The sequence below is a fragment of the Phascolarctos cinereus genome, unplaced genomic scaffold (genome assembly GCF_003287225.1).
Source record: "Phascolarctos cinereus isolate Bilbo 61053 unplaced genomic scaffold, phaCin_HiC Scaffold_5;HRSCAF=322, whole genome shotgun sequence".
In the NCBI taxonomy this organism is placed as follows: domain Eukaryota; kingdom Metazoa; phylum Chordata; class Mammalia; order Diprotodontia; family Phascolarctidae; genus Phascolarctos; species Phascolarctos cinereus.
This window is the reverse complement of record NW_027555958.1, coordinates 242,635,570-242,655,563: the sequence shown is the minus strand read 5'-3', so window position 1 is coordinate 242,655,563 and position 19,994 is coordinate 242,635,570.

Below are 19,994 nucleotides of genomic sequence, written 5' to 3'. Positions count from 1 at the left end.
GGAGTTACAAAGAGTCAGACAGGACTGAAATGACCGATTTTTAAATTAAGGTATATGTGTTGTTTTTTTCAGACATACTACTATTGCACACTTAATAGTATAAACATAATTTTCATATGCACAGGGAAATCAAAAAGTTGTGTGACTTGCTTTATTGTGATATTCCCTTTATTGCAGTGGTCTGGAAACAAACCCGCAATACCTCCAAGATATGCCTGTATATAGAACTGGGATCTAGGATTCTATTTCAACTCTAAACTGGACAGTGAACATTCATTTATTCATTCATTCAACATTCAGTGCCTATGGAGGCAGGCTAGCTGAATTGAAAGCATGCCTGGCACATGATAGGCACTATATAAATGTTATCTATTATTATTGCTCCCCTCCTGTTTAATTCTGAGGACAATTCATCATCCATTTATATTATTTGTTCCTGAAATGTCTTCTTCAATCCAGTGACACTAACTTCCTAACTGTTCCACCAACAACACACTACATCTCTCAACTCCAGGCATTTTCCCTGGCTGTCCCTAACGCGTAGAACACACTCTCTCCTCAACTCCACCTGCTGACGTCCCTGACTTTCTTTAAGTTTCACCTTACAGGAAGCCTTTCCCAACTCCTCTTAATTCTAGTTAATTGTTTTGATTGTGTATCCTGTATATAGCTTGCTTCAAATATCTTTATTTGCATGTTGTCTCCCCATTAGACTTTAAGCTCTCTAAGGGCTGGGACTGCCCTACGACTGCATCCTAGGGATACAGATAACTTCTGTATCTCTAGTACTTAGCACAGCTCCTGTCATACAGTAAGTGATCAATAAATATTTATTGATTGATTAATTCCATATATATGTATGTGGGATGTGCATGTATGTGTGCTGTGTATACATATAGAATCTGGTCATGTTTTTTTTTCTATATCTTTATAAATGTGTATGTATATGTATATATGTATATATGCATATATGAAGGTCAGCTAGGTGGCACAGTGGATAGAGTGCAAGGCCTCGAGTCAGGAAAACTCATCTTCCTAAGTTCAAATCTGGCGTAAGACACTTACTAGCTGTGTGACCATGGGTCACTTAATCTTGTTTACCTCATTTCCTAATCTGTAAAATGAACTTGAAAAGGGAATGGAAAGCCAGCCAAGAAAACACCAAATGAGGTCTTGAAGAGTCAGACGTGACTGAAACAATGGAACAGCAGCAACAACACGCATATATGAACAAGCCCTGTAAGTTGCCCAGTTGCCCATCTCACTGCACCTTATAATCTGGTAAACGGATGTTCTTCATCCACTTGGTTTTTCCTATGTAAATGGTCAGGTCAAAGCTCCTTTCAGTGGTTACAGGACTTTTCCAGAAGGTTCTTTGGTACACCAGGACTAGATACAACTAGGTCAATGTTATTCATAAACAAGAGCATCTGAAAGACCTCACCATTGATAGGATATCCCTCTTCAGTTTGAATTTGATGCTGGATCTCCTTCTTGATATTGGTGAACACCTCAGGAAGGCACATTTCCCTGTTTTATACCCTGATATTTATGATTAGAAGGTCCTCAAAGTTCTAAGAAAGATGGAAAATACATGCAGATTTTTATAAAGAACTTTTTTTTTTCACCATTAAGGAAAGGAGAGCCTCAATATTTGGATTCTAATGACACAATACCGGATGTGTTTATAGAGGAGGCGGAAATGACACTACAGAGAACAAAGACAGGAAAAACATCTGGATTAGACCAAGTGTACAAAGGGCAGAGCCATGCTGGTGGCTACACATTGGTGAGGGTATTGGGAAATCAATTCAAAAGGTATCTGAAGGAGGAAAAAGATGCCAAAGGTGTGAGAGGAAACATTAATATTGAAGAAAGGCCAAATGAAAGAGTATTAGCAACTACTGCCCTCTATAGTTACTTTTGCATTTAAATTTTTTTTTTTTTGGTGAGAATGAGCTGTATAAGCATCAAGAGAAACTTCTAGGAGGGTATTAGGAGGGCATGCGCAAGCTTTCACAAGCGAAATTCCATGAGATCACATCTTTAGCATCACAGTTGACTGAAAGATGTCAGTCAAAAATATAAGAACCTATTGTAAGTATTATTTGTTGATTTTTTTAAAAAAGCGTTTGATTCAGTGGAGCAAAATTTGGCCTCAAAGGCTGTCTTCCAATGAATACACCAAAATGAAAGCTCTTACAATAGAGATAATCTTATTCCATACATTTACCTCTGTAAAATAGACACATTAAACTTCCAGCCCTGAAGTTCCAGGAACAATGCAGATAAAGGTTATAACAAGAAAGATACGGACCCTATAGACTGCCTCCCTGGACCCGTACAGAAAGGGAGAAGGAGAAGAGCCAGGGTGTCCCTATCTCTACCTATGGGAAGCCATCTCTACCCTCTGCAGGGCTGCTCTGGTTCAGGGGCTGCTGGAGAGATTGAGGATACAGCCTCAGAACATCACTTTCAGCTCTACCATTCTATGTTACTAACTCTGGCTAGTTGCCAGAGAGGTAGAACCAAAGGATTACTAAGCATTTTGTCCAAGTGAAAAGGAGGCCTCTTCTATTCTATGCTGAATGGAGAAAATCACAAAACTGTACTGACTGGGTCCCCTACAAATTTATGTTGCATAATCTCAACTGGGCCCTCACTGCAGCAAGACAACCCTTTTACATCTCTTTAATCAGTTCGCTATCCTACTCACCACAGTGTCTATCCCAAACATTCTCATCTCTCCTCAAGTCCCCTACAATAAACACCTCTCTCCACTCTCTCAGGTGAGGGCCTTGCCCAAGACTTCACCAAAAAAAATTTAGGTTATTTGCCAAGAGCCCCCTCTTCTCACCTCCTTTTCATCTCACATGACTCAGATATCTACCGCTACTGTCTCCCCATTCCCTCTTATCTCACATAAAGAGATGGGGGTTTTTTTGACAAACCCTTCTACATCTGTCTTTGTTCTCTTTCTATCCCACCATCTTCATTCGGTTATACCCTTTATCATTCCCATTCTCTCTCTAATCTTCCATCTCTATATAATGGCTTCGTCTCTGCCACCTAAAAACATGTTCATATCTCCCTCATCCTTTAAAAACACTCACTTGATCCCACCATTCCACTAACTATCATCCTATATCATCCTCTACTCTTCTTTTTGGCTAAATTCCTTGAGATAGCCATCTATAGTATGCCGGGAGCGCCTGCGTCCCCCGGCTATGGTCTGATGCTGGCAGAGTGTGAAGAGAGAAAGAATCACGGGGCAGGTGAGAGCAGTGAAGAACAAACTCTGTTTATTGATCTGAGGGCTCAGGCTTATATAGTACTGGATCAAGCAATAGTAACATTATTATTCATGAAAAGTACAAATCTAATTAGGTGATTTCCTTACTTCCTTGTACCTTGTCTGTTACATTCTTTCCTGCATCCTGTCCTGTACCCCATCCATTTCCTCCCTTCCTGCATCCTGTTCTCAAGAGACAGAACAGGGGGGGTGGTGAGCCGACATCCTGAGTTTCACAGCTGTCAGGCTTAGTACAAGCTGCAGGTAAGACCCGGGCTGGCCTAAGCCCTCCAACTCCCCAAAGCCGGCCCTCTGCAATAGTAGATATATCCTCTTACTCTCTTTTAAACTCTTTGCAATCCAACTTCTAACTTCTTCATTCAACTGAAACTACTCTCTCCAAAGTTACCAGTGATCTCTTAATTGCCAAATCTAATGGTCTTTTCTCAATCCTGTTCCTTCCTGACCTCTTAATAGCTGGTTTGAAACTGCCAAATATCTTTGCCTCCTGTATGCTCTCCTCTCTACTTTCTCCTGGTCTGACCTCCTTCTCAGTCTCCTGTGCTGGATCTTCATCCAGATCACACTCAGTAACCATGGAAGCCCTGAAGGATTTGTACTGGATCATTTTCTCCTCTCCTTCTATACTGTCTTGTTTGGTGATCCTGTCAACTGCCATGGGTCCAATTATAATCTCTATGCAAATGATTCCCAGATCTATATATCACTTTCCTGAACTCCAGTTTTAGATGACCATTTTTTGGACATTTCAAACAAGATGTCCTGAAGGCATCTCAAGTTCAACATGTGTTGAACCAAACTCACTTTTTCCTTCTAACCCCTCCCATCTTCCAAATTTTTCTATTACTGTTGATGGTACCGCCATTCTCCTAATCACTCAAGATCACAATCTCAGTATTATATTTGATTTTTCACCTGCACTGACCACATATATCTAATCTTGTCATTTCTACCTTCACAACATCTTTCATATATCTCCCCTTCTCTCTAGCTTACTATGCCATCACCCTAGTTCATTTCCTTATGCTTAGATTATTTTTAAAATATATTTTTATTTATTTCATTAAATAGTCTCAAATACTTTTTTCTTTTAAATAGTATTTTTCCAATTGCATAGAAAGACAATTTTTAACATACATTTTTATATGAAATTTTGAGTTGCAAATTTTCTCCCTCCCTTCCTTCCCTTTCCCCTCTCTAAGACAGTGAGCAATTTGATATAGGTTACACATGAGCAATCATGTAAAACATATTTCCATATAAGTCATGTTGTGAAAGAAAAAACAGAACACAAGGGGAAAAATCTAAATTACTTTTAAAAAATTTTAAATTTTGACTTACAAATTCTTTTCTTCCTGCCTTCCCCTTCCCCACCTCTTGAGAAGGCAAGCAATGATATTGATAAGCAATAAGAAAAATGATACATGTGAAATTACATGAAATATATTTTCATATTAGCCCTGTTGCAAAAGAAAACACATACATACACACACAAGCCATGAAAAATAAAGAAAGTGAAAAAAGTATGCTTCAATCTGCAATCAGAGTTTGTCAGTTCTCTCTGGAAGTGGACAGTATTTTTCACCATGTGTCCTTTGGAATTGTCTTGGATCATTGTCTTGATCAAAGTTAACTGTCTTTTTAAAAATTTTAATATTAGTCATATGGTTAAAGAAAACATAGACCAAAATGAAGCCCCAAGAAAAATAAAGTTAAAAAGTATGCTTTGATATGTGTTCAGACTCCATCAGTTCTTCCTCTGGGGATAGATAGCATTTTTCATCACAAGTCCTTCAGAGTTGTCTTGGATCATTGTATTGCTGAGAATATCCAAGTCTATCGCAGTTGGTCATTGTTACAATACTGCTATTACAGTGTACAATGTTCTTCTGGTTCTGCTCACTTCACTTTGCATGAGTTCATGTAGGTCTTCCCAGATTTTTCTGAAACCATCCTGTTCATCATTTCTTATAACACAATGTTCCATCATAATCATATACTACAACCATTCCCCCAGTGATGATGCCCAGATGATTTCAACAGCCTGCTGGTTGGTCACCCCGGCTCAAGTCTCTTCTCTATTCAGTTGCTAAAGTGATTTTCCTAAAATATAGGTCTGACCATATTACTCCTTACTTAATAAATTGCAGTGGCTTTCTATTGACTCCGGGGATCAAACATAAACCCTATTCAGCACTTAATGCCTTTCACAACCTGTCCTTTTAATACCTTTCCATTCTTCTTATGCCTTATTCCCTTTCATGTACTCTGTGATTCAGCTGTGCTGACCTACTTGATAATTCTCAAACATGATACTCCATCTCATGACTGACTTTTTGCTTTGTCTCCCTTGCCTGGAATGCTCTTCCTCCTCATCTCTACCTAACTGGTTTTCTCTGAGTTTCAACTCAAATCTTACCTTCTGCAAGAGACTAGAAAAGTGTAGTCTGCTTCCTTCCATAGTCCCTTCCATCTGACAGTACCTCCTATCTACTCTCTCTCTCTCTCTCTCTCTCTCTCTACATATGTGTGTGTGTGTGTGTGTGTCCCAGGTTTTCTGAAACCATTCTGCTCATCATTTATGTGTGTGTGTGTACATATATATATATATATATATATATATATATATATATATGTATATGTCTGTGTGTGTGTGTATTTTGTTCATACATGGCTTTTTGCATGCTACCTCCTCCCTTACAGTGTGAGTTCCTTGAGGGCAGGGACTATGTTTTTGTCTTTTTTTGTATCCCCCAAAGCTTAGCACAGTGGCTGGCATTCTTAAGTTAAGTATTCTTAACAAATACTTAATGCTGTATACAGTCAGGTTTCCAACCTCATCATTTAACCAAAACTACTAACGATCCCTTAATTGCTAAATCTAATGGTCTTTTCTCAATCCTTCTTGACCTCTCTGCAGCCTTTGACACTCAATCACACTTTTTTCCTTGATACTCTCTTCTCTCTAGATTTTCACAACACTGCTCTCTCCTGTCTTTTCTATCTATCCCACCACTCCTCAGTCTCCTTTGCTGGATCTTCATCCAGGTCCTGCCCACTAACTATGGGTATCCCACAGGGCTCTGTCCTGGGCTCTCTTCTTTTCTCCCTCTGTATCATTTCACTTGGTGATCTCATCAGCTCCCATGGATTCAATTATCATCTCTATGCTGATGATTCTCAAATCTACCTATCTAACTCTAACCTTTTGGTTGACCTACAGTCAAAGGCATCTCTAGCTGCCTTTCAGACCTCTCAAGCTAGGTAGACATCTTAAACTCAACATGTCCAAAACTGAACTCATTATCTTTTCCCCAAAACCTTCTCTTCATCCTAAGTTCCCTATTGCTGTTAAGGGCATCAGCATTCTCCCAGTCACCCAGGTTCACAGCCAAGGTGTTGTCCTTAACTCTTTACTCTCTCAGAGTCCCCCCCATCTAATCTGTTGCCAAGATCTGTTGATTTTACCTTCATAACCTCTCTCTCGAATGCACCCCCTTCTCTTCTCTGATTCTCCTACCACTCTGGTACGGGCCCTTATCGCCTTATGCCTAGACTATTGTAACAGCCTACTAGAAGGTTTCCTTGTCACAAGCCTGTCTCCACTCCAGTGTGTCCTTCATTCAGCTGTCAAAGTGATCTTTCTAAAGCATAGACTTGACCATGTCACCTCCACGCCCCCCCCAATAAACTCTAGTGGTTCCCTATCACATCAAATATAAAACTCTCTGTCTTTCCTGCCCTGTTTCCACCTTTGCACCTTACACCCCATTCCCTTTCCTATACACATACTCTTCAATTCAGTGACACTGGTCTCCTTACTATTTCTTCAGCAGGACACTCCTTCTCCTAACTCCAAGCATTTTCACTGACTGTCATGAAATGCTCTCCTTCCTCACCTCTACTTCCTAGCTTCCCTGACTTCCTTCAAGTCCTGGCAAAAATCCCACCTTTTACAGGAAGCCTTTCCCAATTCCTCTTAATGCTAGTGTGTCCCTCTGTGAATTATTTACAATTTTTCCTATATATAGCTTGCTTGTATGTAGTTGCTTACATGGTGTCTACCCCATTCAGACTGTGAGTTCTGTAAGAGCAGGGATTTTTTTATTTTGTTTTTTGCCCTTCCTTTGCATCCCCAACACTTAGCACAGTGCCTGGCATATACAAGGTGCTTAATAAATGTTTATAGGCTGAAAGGCTCTTTTATGACTGTCTGAGAGGGGACAGCAGGCTCACCTCTGAGGGAAGGGGTCAGTTTATACTTCTCTGGGTAAAAGGAAAGGCCTCTTCCCCCTCTTTCCCCCCTTTTCTTTTTCTCTCTCCCTTCCCTCTACCCTCTTACCCTCTTTCCTTCCCTACTTTGGCTGCTCCTTTACCACATCTTATTAATTTGGCCTCCACATTTTCTCATTGTGTTTCTCTTAACTAAGGCCACCACTCTTTCAGGGCCTCATCACCTCTTTCATAGGTTATTGTAATAGCCTCCTAATTAGTCACCCTAAGACATTTCCTGTCTAGTTCATCCTCCACAAAGCTGTGAAGTGACATTCATAAAGCTGTGACCTAACTGTGTCACTCTCATCCTCAAAAGCTCTCTATTGCTCTAGGATCAAATGCTGGCTCTGGGTAACATTTAAAGCCCTTCACACTTCAGCTTTCCAGGCTTATTATACATTATTCCCCTTTACCTACTCTACAATCCAAAACCCAACTGACCTTGCTTTTCCTCATGACATTCCATTTGCCTTTGTCCAGGCTGTTTTCCCACACTTGGAAAGTGCTCTATCCTCTCCTCCTCTCCTCCTCCTACCATCCTCACATTGCACCCCTCTTATCTTGTTTTGATTATATTTTACTTGAATTTAATGCATATATGAAATATGCATATATATATGTATACATATATATAAATGTGTATACATATATATATATACACATATATATATATGTATACATATATATAAATGTGTATACATATATATATATATATATATATATATATATATATATATACACATACATATATATATATAAATGCTGTCTCTCGTCATAGAATATAAGTTCCTTGAGTGCAGGGACTTTCATTTTTGTATTTCTGTCTTCAGTGCTTAGCACAGTACCTGGAACATCAATCAATCAATAAGCTTTTCTAATAAGTGCTTAATATAAGAGTTTACCATGTGCCCAGCATTATGCTAAGTACTTTATAATTATTATCTCATTTGATCCTCGTGACCTCCAGTATCTCCCTCCCTCCCTCTCTCTCTCTCTCTCTCTCTCTCTCTCTCTCTTCTCTCTCTCTCTCTCTCTCTCTCTCTCTCTCTCTCTCTCTCTCTCTTTCTCTCTCTCTCTCTCTCTCCTCTCTCTCTCTGTCTCTATCTCTCTCTGTCTCTCTGTCTCTGTCTCTGTTTCTCTCTCACACATAAGTCTCTAAGACTGGATTTTAACTCAGGTCCTCCTGAAGCCAGGGCCACTGCACCACCTCCCCTGACCTCCAGTCTCAAATCTCCAACTGTATTTTGGATATCTTAATCTGGACGTCTTATAGACATCCTAAACTCGATGTGTACCATACTGAATTTATTATCTTCCCTCAAAACCCTCTCTTCTTCCTAACTTCCCTATTATTGTTGAGGGCACCACCAACCTCCCAGTTACCAAGGCTTACAACCTACGTATATCATCCTCAACTTCTCATTCTCTCTCTCTCTCTCTCTCTCTCTCTCTCTTCTCTCTCTCTCTCTCTCTCTCTCCCCCACCCCTACCATATCTAATCTGTTCCTAAGGCCTATTGATTTTACCTTCATAAAAACTCTTTCAAATGCACACTTTCTCTGATACCGTCACCTCCCTACTGCATGTCCCCATCACCTTATGCTTGGATTATTGCAATAACCAGCTGGTTCATCTCCCTCTCACAAGTCTTTGCTCACAAGACTGCCCATGTCACACCTTCCCCCAAGCCCCAAACAACCACTCAGAAAAATCCAGTGGTTCTCCATCATCCAGGGTAAAATATAAAATCTTGTGTTTGGCATTCAAAGCTCTTCATAAGCTGACCTCACCCAGTCTTCTTACATATTACTCACCTCCTTGTACCCTTCAGTTCAGTGACACTGGCCTTGCTGTTCCTGGAATAAGACACTTCATCTCTTGACTTATTTTTTTAAATTTAGTATTTTATTTTTTTCCCAATTACATGTAAAAACAATTTTCAACATTGGTTTTTAAAATCGCATCTTTCAACTTATAAAACGACCTCTACATTTTCATTGACTGTCCCCCATGCACTGAATACCCTCCCTCCTCATCTCTGCCTTCTGGATTCCAATGCTTCTTCAAGTCCCAGATAAAACCCCACCTTCTGTAGAAAGCATTCCTGATTATTATTTTTTTTTCTGATAAGGCAATTGGGGTTAAGTGACTTTCCCAGAGTCACACAGCTAGTGAATATTATATCTCTGAGTCTGGATTTGAACTCAGGTCCTCCTGACTCCAGGGCCGGTGCTCCGTCCACTGTACCACCTACCTGCCCCTTAACCATTCCTAATTCTAGTGCCTTCCCTCTGTTGATTATCTCCCATTTATTCTACATATAGCTTGTTTATACTTAGTTATTCACATGTTGTCTCCACCATGAGATTGTAAGCTCCTCCAGGATAGGCACTCCTCTTTTGCCTTTCTTTGTATCCCTACCACTTAGCAGAGTGTCAGGAACACAGTAGGTGCCTAATAAATGTTTATTAACTGACTGACTTCTTTATTTTTAATAGTTTTTTCCCAATTACATGTCAAGACAATTTTTAGCACTCATTTTTATAAGATTTTGAGTTCGAAATTTTTCTCTCTCCCTGCCTCCCCTCCCCTCTTACAAAAATGGTAGGCAATTTGATATAGGTTATATATGTGTGACTGACTTCTTAAAAATCTTTTCTTTGTAGTTTGCCAGCATCATAATTGGTTTAAAGAGTGAAAAGACTTGATAAAATGTGCTTAGTAGAGTGCTAGACTTGGAGTCAGAAAGACCCAGGTTCAAATTCTGCTCCAAGAAACCTCTTAGCTATGTGAATCTGGGCAATTCACTTTACCTCTATCAGCCTTAGTTTCTTCATCTGCAAAATGAGAGTAATAATAGCACCTACCTTTCAGGGTTGTTGTAACGTTTTAATGAGATAACACATGTAAAGCTCTTTGCAAATACCATATAAATGTTAGCTACAGATTTAGCCAGTGGCTGTCCTCAAAAGCTTATCACACCTGACACCCACATTCCTCTACATGACCTTGCAAATAGCTATTATCTCACAGAGATTTCTCACAAAATTCAGTTCTGCAGTGGTCAGGTATGTAGAGATGCAGACATGTGTGTTATTAAACCTTTAAGAAGCAAGCAACAGTTCAACACCTATGTATGTTGTAATACAATCTTTACTTGTCTTAAGATCCTGTAACATGGCTGACTTTACGGTCACTCATCAGACCTTGCACAGGTCTGACCATGGTATTCTACCATCTAAGAGTAAAGGTAGGGAACCGGCAGCCTCGAGGCCACATGTGGCCTTCTAAGTCCTTGGGTGCGACCTTTTGACTGAGTCCAAGTTTTACAGAACAAGTCCTTTTATGAAAGGGATTTGTTCTGTGAAGTTTGGATTCAGTCAAAGGGCTACACCTGAGGACCTAGAGGGCCACGTGGCCTCGAGGCCACAGGTTCCCCACCCCAGGTCTAAGAACCTTCAGTAGCAGCTCCATATACATAAGTATATGGGATAAAATACAAACTCCTTAGCCTATCTTTTGAGGCCTTCCACAAAATGACTTTAACCTACCTTTCTAGCCTTATTTCATTCTACAACCTCCAAGCCCTCTATATTCCAGTCAGACTGGATTACTAACCCCTCCCTGACCTTATCCTGACTTCACCTGTCTCCATGCTTGGGGCACAGACCACATCTCTGCCTATTGAAATAGTTTTCTTCAGGACCCAGCTTGGGCATTGCCTCCTTCTGGGAGCCTTCTCTATAGTCCCCTGCTGAAAGTGATCTCTCCCTCCTCAGATTTCCTTATAGGACTTTGGAGCTCACTTTTACCTTGGCACATCCTTCCTTGTGTCATACTTATTTGTGTGCACATCACATTCCATCTCCAAATTAGGCTTTTGGAAAGCAGGGACTGTCACTTTCCATCTTTGTATCTACAGTGCCTGACTGGGTAGAAGTTTGTTTTAACTGAATAGGAATGATCTTAGGACAAACCTTTGCACGGGCCAGGTGGTTCCAGGCAATTAAGAAGGTTGAAATGGAAGGGGTTTCAACACTGGTAGAGATGAATATGGATTTAAGTAAATATATATATATATATATATATATATATATATATATGCACATATATATATATATATGTATAGACATAGACATATACGTATGTATATGTGTATATACACATATACAAAACTATATCTATCTACATCTCCAACTGCATTCTATACCAAAATGTAAGTGTTCAGTTGTGGATGACTCTTTGTAACCCCATTTGGGATTGTCTTAGCAAAGATAGTGGAGCAGTTTGTCATTTCCTTCTCCAGTTCATTTTCCAGATGAGGAAACTGAGGCAAATAGGGTTAAGTGACTTGCCCATGGTGCCACAGTTTATAAGTGTCTGAGGCTAGATTTGAACTCAGAAAGATGAGTCTTCCTGACTCCAAGGCCAGTGTGCCACCTAGCTGCCCCAAATATAAGTGCATTTTGGATTATTTTTTTTTATTCATTCTTTTGTTCTTGCTTTATCTCCTTTGTGGTAAAGTATCATCATTAAATGACATAATATCTGTAAAGCACTTAACACAATGTCTGGCACATAGCAGATGCTATATAAATGTTAGTTATTATTATTATTATTATTATTATTTTCATTATTATTATTTAAAGCAATTGCCCTGAACTTCTTTTTTATATGTCTTCTTGCCCTTTGGACTTCATGGTCTATGGTCCATAAACTAGTATTGAGAAGCTGGTTTGCTCTGGAGTTATTCTTAACTGGTAAGTTTGAGGAAGGTGTAGAAAGTCTGGCCTTTGTTCATATGTGTCAGGATTATTTATTTAATTGAAGGCTATAAAAAGAGGGAGCATGGCATGGGGGAGAGAAAGTTGTCTAAGAGAATCAGGATGACCTAATTCTAGTTCCAACCTCTGACATAGACTGCTTATGTGACCATGGTCCAATGACTCAACCTATCACTGTTCTAGGCAAATTGGACACTCTATAAATTGAAAGGAAAAAAAAGTTTACTAATCTGCCTTGATAGAGAGAATTTCCTTTCCAGGAGTTTCTTCTACCAATGAAGTCACAACACGTGGAATCCCTTTCTGCCCCTCTCAAAAAAACTATTAAAAAGTAATAATAGCCAACATTTATATAGCACTTACTATGTGGCAGGTACTTAGTAATTATTGTCTCATTTGATTCTCAAAACAACCCTGGGAAGTAGGTGCTATTATCATCCCCATTTTATAGATGAGGAAACTGAGGCATACAGAGGTTAAATGACTTGCCTAGGGTCATATAGCTAGAAAGTGTTTGAGGTCAGATTTGAACTCAGGACTTCCTGACTCCATGCCCTTTGCTCTATCCACTGTGCCACTTAACTATCCCCCCCCAAAAAAAAGCATTTAAAAATATAAATCTGCTATACACTGAGTATTCACATAAACTTTTCTGTTGAGAGTAATTCTTTTTCTTTTAATTTGCTTCCAAATTCCCATAGTTATTTCAACCATAGTTCAACTATGGATAAGCCTAATCAAACAGAAAAGGCGTGTGGGTAAGCCTGCCATATCTTTAATTGATTACTATTGCAAAGTTCATCTACACACTAGAAAGGCTAAAGTTTGTTAAGTGAGTAGTCTGCAAAGTATCAGGTTTGAGTTAGAGAATGCTGGAAACATATAACAGTTACGGAAATACAGAGCATCCCAAAAGTCTTAGTGCTTTTTTTTACAGTAATTTTTAGAAGTTTTAAGTAATTAATGCTTAAAACTGTACTAACACTTTTGCAACAACCTATATAAAAGAAGTAACTATTTTTAAAAATAGGTTAGAAAAATTGTGATTATCTAAAATTCTTCCTAAGCTTTTAAAAAACAAACAAACAGGAATGGTTGTTTTCAACAGTGAACAATTCTTCTTATGCTATGTGCCGCTCTTCCACCAGGAGGTGCTATGATTACACCTTTTTCTGGTCTCAGTTTAAAATTTTTACTTTATTTTAACGCACTTACTTTTTATTTTATTTAAAAATACACCCTAGTTCAGGGTGGGGAACCTGCCCTAGTTGATTAATTTAATTTAGTTTTAGTTTAAATTAACAAAAATCATTTTTTTCTCCCCACCCACCACTGAGAAAGGAGGGGGGGGGGTATCCTTGTAGCAAATAGTCAAACAAAAGGAATTTCTGCTTTGGCCATGACCCAAAAATATATATCTCAATCCCCACACTAATTCCATCCCCCCCCCCCCCGTCTGTCAGGAGATGGGTAGCATGCTTAATCATTAGTCCTCTAGAATCAAAGTTATAAAAACTACCTCTAATTTAAAAGTAGTTTTTAGTAAATGCTCATTGAATGGATGAATAGACGATAATCTAAAATGATTTCAAAAGGGCAACAATTTCTGTGAATGTCAACAGTTAGCTCCTGATTACTAGAGTGGGGCTAGGGGCCTGGACCTTTGTTTCCTGTATTAAAAGAATATCCTACCAAGGATTCAAGGTCTTTAAGTTAATTCAAAAACAAAGGACAGCATGTGCTTCAACTCTTTATACTGGATTATGTCGCTGATAAAATCTATACCTCTACCTCACTTAACACCAATATCCTATAGTGTAATTGGCTGTGAATGGAATGAGTCAAAAGATGCCACTCTAAAAAGTAAATTTTCCCCCCAGTGGGAAGCTACAATGGTAAGCCCTAGGGACTTTGGGAAGATAGGCACACTCATATACTGTTGTTCTTGTGTTTTAATTTTTAAAAATATTTTATTTTTTCCACTCACATGTAGAAATAATTTTTAACCTTCTTTTAAAAATTTTGAGTTTCAAAGATGGTGGAGTAAAAGCAGTGACTTGCTTGAGCTCTCCTCCAAACCCCTGCAAATACTCATAAAACATGGCTTTAAACAAATTCTGAAGCAGCAGAACCCACAAAAAGACCAGAGTGAAACAAATTTCCAGCCCAAGACAACCTGGATCATTGATCAGAAAGGTGTATCGCACCGGGCTGGGAGCGCAGCGCAGTGCCCGCAGCAAACCTGGAGCAGGCCTCAAGAGGACTGAATCTTGGGCAGCTGTGGAGGTTTCCAGACTCCTCAATCCACAAATGCCAAAGACAGCTTAGAAGGTCATTGGGAAAAGTCTGTTTCTGTTGGTGCTGAGAAAGGAAGACGGGATTTCAGCTCCGTTCCCCAAGAGCGTGGCGCTGGGGGGGCAGCTGCTTCCCGAGCTTCCAGCCCACAGACTGAGGGGGAATCCAGTGGCTGATCAGAGAGGAATTGCAGGGATCTCTTTGCCAGTGCTGAGGCAGGAATCTCTTGCTTTGACCGTGTTTGGATCTGGGCCACGGTTCTGGGCGTCAGTGCTGGGGTGAAGAGGAGCGCTGGCTTGGTGGAGCTTGTAGTGATTGTAGAGATGAGCCCCTCCTCACAGTTACAGGACAGAAAGGAGTACTTGTAGTCTCAGGCCAGGAAAGGAGTAAACACCTCGCCCCTTATCATACCACCTTGGAAGAACTGAAAATTTACAGGGCCTTACAAGTATCTCTGAGAACAGCTATACAAACCCCTGAAACTTGGGACAGTACATTCTCCACATTGGAAGCAGATTCATACCTTAACAAAGAGTTTAAAACTCAAGTAATTAGCTGGATCATGAGCAAGCAGCCGCGCAAAAGAGTCAGACTATATTATCTTACTTTGGTGAAAAAGAAGATCAAAATATACAACCAGAAGAAGACAACAAAGTCAAAGCTCCTACATCCAAAGCCTCCAAGAAAAATATGAATCAGTTCCAGGCCTTGGAAGAGCTCAAAAGGGATTTTGAGAAGCAAGTAAGAGAAGTAGAGGAAAAACTGGGAAGAGAAATGAGAGTGATGCAAGAAAATCATGAAAAACAGGTCAACAGCTTGCTAAAGGAGACCCAAAAAAATAATGAAGAAAATAACACCTTAAAAAACAGCCTAACCCAAATGGCAAAAGAGGTCCAAAAAGCCAATGAGGAGAAAAATGCCCAAAAAGAAAAACTGGCCAAATGGAAAAGGAAGTCCAAAAGATTACTGAAGAAAATACTTCCTTAAAAATTAGAATAGAGCAATTGGAAGATAGTGACTTTATGAGAAATCACGACACATTAGAACAAATCCAAAAGAATGAAAAATTAGAAAACAATGTGAAATATCTCATTGGAAAAACAACTGACCTGGAAAATAGATCCAGGAGAGAGAATTTAAAAATTATTGGACTATCTGAAAGCCATGATCAAAAAAGAGCCTAGACATCATCTTTCAAGAAATTATCAAGGAAAACTGCCCTGATATAGTAGAACCAGAGGGCAAAATAGAAACTGAAAGAATCTGCAGATCTCCTCCTGAAAGAGATCCCCAAAGGAAAACTCCTAGGAATATTATAGCCAAATTCCAGAGTTCCCAGGTCAAGGAGAAAATATTACAAGCTGCCAGAAGGAAACAATTCAAGTACTGTGGAAACACAATCAGGATAACACAAGATTTAGCAGCTTCTACATTAAAGGACCCAGGGCATGGAATATAATATTCCGGAGGGCAAAGGAGATAGGATTACAACCAAGAATCACCTACCAGCAAAACTGAGTATAATCCTTCAGGGGAAAAAATGGTCATTCAGTGAAATAGAGGACTTTCAAGGATTCTTGATGAAAAGACCAGAGCTGAATAGAAAATTTGACTTTCAAATACAGGACTCAAGTGGAACATGAAGAGGTAAACAGGAAAGAGAAATCATAAGAGACTTATTAAGATTGAACTGTTTACATTCCTGCATGGAAAGATGATATTTGTAACTCATGAGACCTTTGTCAGTATTAGGGTAGTTGGAGGAAAAAAATTATATGTATGTATATGTAGATAGATAGAGGGCACAGGGTGAGTTGAAGATTAAGGGGTCATATCTGGAGAATAAAATTAAGGGATGAGAGAGGATTATACTCGGAGAAGAAGAAAGGGAGAGGTAGAATGGGGTAAATTATCTCACAAAAAAAAACAGAAAAGTCTCTTACAGTGGAGGGGAAACAGGGAAGGTGAGAGGGAATGAGTGAATCTTATTCTCATAGGATTTGGCTTAAGGAGGAATAACATACACATTCAATTGGGTATGGAAATCTGTCTTACCCTACAGGAAAATAGGGGGAGAAGGGGACAAGAGAAGGGGGATGATAGAGAGGAGGGCAGATTGGGAAAGGGGTAATCAGAAGTAAATACTTCTGAGGAGGACAGGGTCAAAAGAAAGAATAGAATAAATGGGAGGGCAGGATAGGATTAAGGGAAATAGAGTTAGTTTTTCACAACATGTCTACTATGGAAGTGTTTTGCATAACTGCACATGTACAACCTATATTGAGTTGCTTGCCTTTTCAATGAGGGTGGGTGGGAGGGAGGAAGGGAGAAAATTTGGAACCAAAGTTTTAAAAACATGTTTTAAAAAAATGTTTTCACATGGAGCTGGGAAATAACACATATAGGAAATGGGATACAGAAGTCTGTCCTGCCCTACAGGAAAATAGAAGGGGAAGGGGATGAGAGAAGGGGAAAGAGATAGAAGAGAGGACAGACTAGGGGAAGGGATATTCAGAATGCATGACATCTTGGGGTGGGGGGGGAGATGGGGTGAAAATTTGGAACTCAAAAACTTGTGGAAGTGAATGTTGAAAACTAAAAATAAACAAATTTATATTAAAAATAAAATAAAATAACTATTAAAAAACATAAAAATAAAAATTTTGAGTTTCAAATTCTCTCCCTCCCCCCCCCATTGAGAAGGCTACTAATTTGAGTTCATGTAAATCTTTCCAGGTTTTTCTGAAACCATCCTGTTCATCATTTCTTACAGCATAATAGTATTCCATTACAATCATATAACACAGCTTGTTTAGTCATTCCCCAGTTGATGGACATCCCCTCAATTTCCAATTCTTAGCCACCAGAAAAGAGCTGCTATAAATATTTTTGCACATATAAGTCCTTTTCCTTATTGTTTTTATCTCTTTTGGGATACAGTCCTAGTAGTGGTATTACTATAGTTTCAAATTGCTCTACTAATGATTGAATCAGTTTACAATTCCACCAACAATGCATTAGTGTCTTAAGTTTTCCCATATCCCTTTCAACATTTATCATTTTCCTTTTCTGTCCTATTAGCCAATCTAATAGGTGTGAGGTAGTACCTCAGAATTGTTTTAATTTGCATTTCTCCAATCAATAGTGATTTAGAGCATTTTTTTTCATATGGCTATAGATAGCTCTGATTACTTTATCTTAAAACTGTTCATATCTTTTGATCATTTATCAATTGGGAAATGGATCTTATTTTTATAAATTTGACTCAGTTCTCTATGTATTTGAGAAATAAAACTTTTATCAGAGAAACTTGCTTCAAAATTTTTTTCACCATTATGATTGCTATTTCCCTCCATCCTATTTCCTCCTTCTTTATTTTATTCTCTTTCTCCTTTCACCCCGTCCCTCCTCAAAAGTGTTTTGCTTCTGACTACCACCTCCCCCAATCCTCCCTTCCTTCTATCAGCACCCCACCTTCTCTTATTCCCTTCTCCTCCTACTTTCCTATAGGGTAAGATAGATTTCTATACCCAATTGAGTGTGTATGTTATTCCCTCTTTGAATCCATTCAATGAGAGTAAGGTTCAAGCATTTTCCACCACTTTCCCATCTTCCCCTCTGCTGTAAAAGCTCATTCTTGCCGCTTTTTTGTGAGATAATTTACCCCATTCTACCTCTCCCTTTCCCCTTCTTCCAGTGCATTCCTCTTTCTTACCCCTTAATTTATTCTTTTAAAGATATCCCATCATCTTTGGGTTGCATCTTGAGCTCTCTTGCTCGGGAACACACTATTCCATTGCTTCCTGTGTCTTCCGGTGGGTGAAGAATAGTCCTGAGTTATTCAAATTTCTCTTCCTTTGTATTTGAAAGTCTTTTTCCTGTTCTCTTACAAGAACTTGTTTGTCAGTAAAATTGTTGAAATTAACTGTGTCTTTGAGTTTCCAACATAGATTTGTTTGTTTTCTGGAGACAATCTGTGCGTTTTTTTGTTGGGGTTTTTTTGGCACTTTGTTTTTTTATATTTAGATGTTCTGGGCAGTTTTCCTGTGTAATTTATTTCATCATGCTGTTCAGGTTTTTTGATTTGTGTTCTTCTGGGAAACCTATAATCCTTTAGTTGCCTCTATGCATTCTGTATTCAAGATCTATTTGCCCACATGAAGATTATGTCGGGTTTTTTGTTTGTTTGTTTTTAAGCAACTGGGGTTAAGTGACTTGCCCAGGGTCACACAGCTAGTAAGTGTCAAGTGTTTGGTCTGAGGCCAGATTTGAACTCAGGTCCTCCTGACTTCAGGGCCAGTGCTCTATCCACTACACCACCTAGCTGCCCCTATGTTTTCTTTTAATGCTTTTGCTTTTTGCTTTTCTTCCAGATTGTCCTTCACTTCTATGCATTTACATGTCCAATCATTTGGGAATCTTTTGCTTCTTTGGTGAAACTTTTCTATCTATTTATTTCTGCTGTGCAGATCTAAATTTTGCTTTTATAAATCTTGTTTCTTTTTTGAACCAGTCAGGAACATCCTTCTGTGCTTCCATACTTTCTTGGGAATCCACATGTTTGTCTGCCTCATCAAGTGTTGATTAATTTACCTTTTTTTTGCAATATTTGTTCATAGATGCCCGGATTCTGATCTGAGTCTGAAGGTTATGTTCCCTTCTGTTATTAATCTTTCCTGTGAGTTTATCTGTTTATTCTCAAGGTTTCTAACGAATTTTACTTCTTCCTGAGATATCTGGTATTTTCAGTATTTTCCTCTTATTTTCCCTTGCTGTTCATGTTCTGACTCCTTCCTCTTTGATGGAGGTTTTCCTGGTGACCAGAACTCAAAGGCTGGCCCGAGATAGATGCTGGACTCTTTCTCTCAACTTTAGTGCCACACCAAACAGTGAAACATACATGTCATATCTGTTCCTCAGTACTCTAATAGTAGAGTGTACTACCACACTGCTGTCCCAGCTTAATCAAGTTCCTACCTTTTGGCTTTCTATAGCATTAGGAGGAAGGAGAGGTTGAGTTGAGTTCTTTTGCAAACCTGTGGGTCTTGGTGGGCAGTGGGGGAAGAGTAAGTAATTTAGTGGTTAGGGATTAGCCTTCCCTGCTATTTACTCATCAAAGAGTTACCACTGGAGGGTTCGAGGTGTTCTAGACTATGGTGACAGCTGAAATAAATGTATCTCTAGAGCATAGTTTTTATTTTTGAGAGGTTTGAGAAGTCATGAAAATCGGAGAAAATATCTAGCTCTCCATCTTGTTGGGTCAGTTCAGCCTTTTAAAGATATTTTTGGATTCAACATGTTACATTTCCCTCGTGGTTTCATTGCAT